The following is a 5,286-nucleotide window of genomic DNA, read 5'->3' as shown; positions in this document are numbered from 1 at the left end:
CGTCTGCAGAGCCCCACACTTGCTGTGCGAGGGAGGCCTAAAAACGCAATCTCTGGGTCTGCCTTTCCTCCCTCCAAGGAAGACAGCCTGCTCGACCGCCTTCAACCTCAAAGTCACATCGGGCTGGGAAGTGCTAGTTGCGACGTCAGTTTTCATCGGCAATGGACGTTGGGTGCCCGTGTATGCCTAGGGCTCCCACACTGCCCAGAACCTCAAGGTTCCCTCTGCACAGCTCTTACGTCATGTTAGCTCTGCAGCAGAGAGCTCGCAAAGCTAGGCCTCTCTTGGCTCGGGAAGTGAGGACCTGTTTGCAGGCCTCTTGTACTGGCGTCTGCCTAGCCCCACACTTGCTGTGCGAGGGAGGCCGAAAAACCCAATCTCTGGGGCTGACTTTGCCTGGGAACATTAAGGCTGCCTCCACACAGCTCTTCCGTCAGGTTTGCTCTGCAGGAGAGAGCTCACGAGAATAGGCCTTTCTTGACTCGGGAAGTGAGGCCCTGCTCGCAGCACTATGGTCGGGCGTCTCAAGAGCCCCACGTTGCCTGCGCACGGGAGGCCTGAAAACCCATTCTCTGGGGCTGCCTTTCCTCCCTCCAAGAAAGACAGCCTGCTCGGCCGCCTTCTGGGTGAAAGTCTCATCGGGCTGGGAAGTGCTAGTTGGGAAGTCCGTTTTCAGGGGCAATGGCCGCTGGGTGTACGTGTATGCCTAGGGCTCACACACTGCCTAGAACATCAAGGTTCCCTCCGCACAGCTCTTCCATTACGTTAGCTCTGCAGGCGAGAGCTCTTGAAACTAGGCCCTTCATGGCTCGGGAAGTGAGGACCTTTTTGCAGGCCTCTTGTACTGGCGTCTGCATAGCCCCACACTTGCTGTGCGAGGGAGGCCGAAAAACCCAATCTCTGGGGCTGCCTTTCTTCCCTCCAAGGAAGACAGCCTGCTCGGCCAACTTCAACCTCAAAGTCACATTGGGCTGGGAGGTGCTGCCTGGGAAGTCAGTTTCCAGGGTCCATGGCAGCTGGCTGCACTTTGACAGCTAGGCCTCCCACACTGCCCGGGAACATCAAGGCTCCCTCCACACAGCACTTCCGTCACGTGAGCTCTGCAGGCGTGAGCTCTTGAAACTAGGCCCTTCTTGGCTCGGGAAGTGAGGACCTGTTTGCAGGCCTCTTGTACTGGCGTCTGCCTAGCCCCACACTTGCTGTGAGAGGGAGGCTGAAAAACCCAATCTCTGGGGCTGACTTTGCCTGGGAACATTAAGGCTCCCTCCACGCAGCTCTTCCATCAGGTTTGCTCTGCAGGAGCGAGCTCACGAGAATAGGCCTTTCTTGACTCGGGAAGTGAGGCCCTGCTCGAAGCACTATGGTCGGGCGTCTCAAGAGCCTCACGTTGCCTGCGCACGGGAGGCCTGAAAACCCATTCTCTGGGGCTGCCTTTCCTCCCTCCAAGGAAGACAGCCTGCCCGGCCCCCTTCTGGCTGAAAGTCACATCGGGCTGGGAAGTGCTAGTTGGGAAGTACGTTTTCAGGGGCAATGGCGGCTGGGTGCACGTGTATGCCTAGGGCTCCCACACTGCCTAGAACATCAAGGTTCCCTCCACACAGCTGTTCCGTCACGTTAGCTTTTCAGGCGAGAGCTCTTGAAACTAGGCCCTTCTTGGCTCGGGAAGTGAGGACCTGTTTGCAGGCCTCTTGTACTGGCGTCTGCATAGCCCCACACTTGCTGTGCGAGGGAGGCCGAAAAACCCAATCTCTGGGGCTGCCTTTCTTCCCTCCAAGGAAGACAGCCTGCTCGGCCGCCTTCAACCTCAAAGTCACATTGGGCTGGGAAGTGCTGCCTGGGAAGTCAGTTTCCAGCGTCCATGGCAGCTGGCTGCACGTTGACAGCTAGGCCTCCCACACTGCCCGGGAACATCAAGGCTCCCTCCACACAGCCCTTCCGTCACGTTAGCTCTGCAGGCGTGAGCTCTTGAAACTAGGCCCTTCTTGGCTCGGGAAGTGAGGACCTGTTTGCAGGCCTCTTGTACTGGCGTCTGCATAGCCCCACACTTGCTGTGCGAGGGAGACCGAAAAACCCAATCTCTGGGGCTGCCTTTGCCCGGGAACATTAAGGCTCCCTCTACACAGCTCTTCCGTCACGTTTACTCTGCAGGAGAGAGCTCTCATGACTAGGCCTTTCCTGGCTCGGGAGGTGAGGACCTGTCTGCAGGCCTCTGGTACTGGCGTCTGCAGAGCCCCACACTTGCTGTGCGAGGGAGGCCTAAAAACGCAATCTCTGGGGCTGCCTTTCCTCCCTGCAAGGAAGACAGCCTGCTCGGCTGCCTTCAAGCTGAAAGTCTCATTGGGCTGAGAAGCGCTACCTGGGAAGTCAGTTTTCAGGGGCCCTGGCCGCTGGCTGCACGTTGACAGCTAGGCCTCCCACACTGCCCGGGAACAGCAAGGCTCCCTCCACCCAGCCCTTCCGTCACGTTTGCTCGGCAGCAGAGAGCTCGCCAGACTAGGCCTTTGTTGTCTCGGGAAATGAGGCCTTGCTCGCAGCACTATGCGTCGGGCGTCTCAACAGCCACACGTTGCCTGCACGCGGGAGGCATGAAAACCCATTCTCTGGGGCTGCCTTTCCTCCCTCCAAGGAAGAGAGCCTGCCCGGCCCCCTTCTGGCTGAAAGTCACATCGGGCTGGGAAGTGCTAGTTGGGAGTACGTTTTCAGGGGCAATGGCGGCTGGGTGCACGTGTATGCCTAGGGCTCCCACACTGCCTAGAACATCAAGGTTCCCTCCACCCAGCTGTTCCGTCACGTTAGCTCTGCAGGCGAGAGCTCGCGAAACTAGGCCTTTCTTGTCTCGGGAAGTTAGGACCTGTTTGCAGGACTCTTGTACTGGCGTCTGCAGAGCCCCACACTTGCTGGGCAACGGAGGCCTAAAAACCCAACCTCTGGGGCTGCCTTTCCTCCCTCCAAGGAAGACAGCCTGCTCGGCCAACTTCAACCTGAAAGTCACATTGGGCTGGGAAATGCTACCTGGGAAGTCAGTTTTCAGGGGCCACAGCCGCTGGCTTCACGTTTACAGCTGGGCTTCCCACACTGCCCAGGAACAGCAAGGCTCCCTCCACACAGCTCTTCCGTCACCTTTGCTCTGCAGGAGAGAGCTCTCAAGACCAGGCCTTTCTTGGCTCGGGAGGTGAGGACCTGTCTGCAGGCCTCTTGTACTGGCGTCTGCAGAGCCCCACACTTGCTGTGCGAGGGAGGCCTCAAAACGCAATCTCTGGGGCTGCCTTTCCTCCCTCCAAGGAAGACAGCCTGCTCGGCTGCCTTCTGGCTGAAAGTCTCATCGGGCTGGGAAGTGCTAGTTGGGAAGTCCGTTTTCAGGGGCAATGGCCGCTGGGTGCACGTGTATGCCTAGGGCGCCCACACTGCCTAGAACATCAAGGTTCCCTCAACACAGCTGTTCCGTCACGTTACCTCTGCAGGCGAGAGCTCTTGAAACTAGGCCCTTCTTGGCTCGGGAAGTGAGGACCTGTTGGCAGGCCTCTTGTACTGGCGTCTGCATAGCCCCGCACTTGCTGTGCGAGGGAGGCCGAAAAACCCAATCTCTGGGGCTGCCTTTCTTCCCTCCAAGGAAGACAGCCTGCTCGGCCGCCTTCAACCTCAAAGTCACATTGGGCTGGGAAGTGCTGCCTGGGAAGTCAGTTTCCAGGGTCCATGGCAGCTGGCTGCACGTTGACAGCTAGGCCTCCCACACTGCCCGGGAACATCAAGGCTCCCTCCACACAGCCCTTCCGTCACGTTTACTCTGCAGGAGAGAGCTCTCATGACTAGGCCTTTCCTGGCTCGGGAGGTGAGGACCTGTCTGCAGGCCTCTTGTACTGGCGTCTGCAGAGCCCCACACTTGCTGTGCGAGGGAGGCCTAAAAACGCAATCTCTGGGTCTGCCTTTCCTCCCTCCAAGGAAGACAGCCTGCTCGACCGCCTTCAACCTCAAAGTCACATCGGGCTGGGAAGTGCTAGTTGCGACGTCAGTTTTCATCGGCAATGGACGTTGGGTGCCCGTGTATGCCTAGGGCTCCCACACTGCCCAGAACCTCAAGGTTCCCTCTGCACAGCTCTTACGTCATGTTAGCTCTGCAGCAGAGAGCTCGCAAAGCTAGGCCTCTCTTGGCTCGGGAAGTGAGGACCTGTTTGCAGGCCTCTTGTACTGGCGTCTGCCTAGCCCCACACTTGCTGTGCGAGGGAGGCCGAAAAACCCAATCTCTGGGGCTGACTTTGCCTGGGAACATTAAGGCTGCCTCCACACAGCTCTTCCGTCAGGTTTGCTCTGCAGGAGAGAGCTCACGAGAATAGGCCTTTCTTGACTCGGGAAGTGAGGCCCTGCTCGCAGCACTATGGTCGGGCGTCTCAAGAGCCCCACGTTGCCTGCGCACGGGAGGCCTGAAAACCCATTCTCTGGGGCTGCCTTTCCTCCCTCCAAGAAAGACAGCCTGCTCGGCCGCCTTCTGGGTGAAAGTCTCATCGGGCTGGGAAGTGCTAGTTGGGAAGTCCGTTTTCAGGGGCAATGGCCGCTGGGTGTACGTGTATGCCTAGGGCTCACACACTGCCTAGAACATCAAGGTTCCCTCCGCACAGCTCTTCCATTACGTTAGCTCTGCAGGCGAGAGCTCTTGAAACTAGGCCCTTCATGGCTCGGGAAGTGAGGACCTTTTTGCAGGCCTCTTGTACTGGCGTCTGCATAGCCCCACACTTGCTGTGCGAGGGAGGCCGAAAAACCCAATCTCTGGGGCTGCCTTTCTTCCCTCCAAGGAAGACAGCCTGCTCGGCCAACTTCAACCTCAAAGTCACATTGGGCTGGGAGGTGCTGCCTGGGAAGTCAGTTTCCAGGGTCCATGGCAGCTGGCTGCACTTTGACAGCTAGGCCTCCCACACTGCCCGGGAACATCAAGGCTCCCTCCACACAGCACTTCCGTCACGTGAGCTCTGCAGGCGTGAGCTCTTGAAACTAGGCCCTTCTTGGCTCGGGAAGTGAGGACCTGTTTGCAGGCCTCTTGTACTGGCGTCTGCCTAGCCCCACACTTGCTGTGAGAGGGAGGCTGAAAAACCCAATCTCTGGGGCTGACTTTGCCTGGGAACATTAAGGCTCCCTCCACGCAGCTCTTCCATCAGGTTTGCTCTGCAGGAGCGAGCTCACGAGAATAGGCCTTTCTTGACTCGGGAAGTGAGGCCCTGCTCGAAGCACTATGGTCGGGCGTCGCAAGAGCCTCACGTTGCCTGCGCACGGGAGGCCTGAAAACCCATTCTCTGG

This window comes from Giraffa tippelskirchi, chromosome 13 (assembly GCF_054371585.1).
Source record: "Giraffa tippelskirchi isolate mGirTip1 chromosome 13, T2T-mGirTip1v1.2.pri, whole genome shotgun sequence".
NCBI lineage: Eukaryota > Metazoa > Chordata > Mammalia > Artiodactyla > Giraffidae > Giraffa > Giraffa tippelskirchi.
This window is presented reverse-complemented; position numbering follows the sequence as displayed.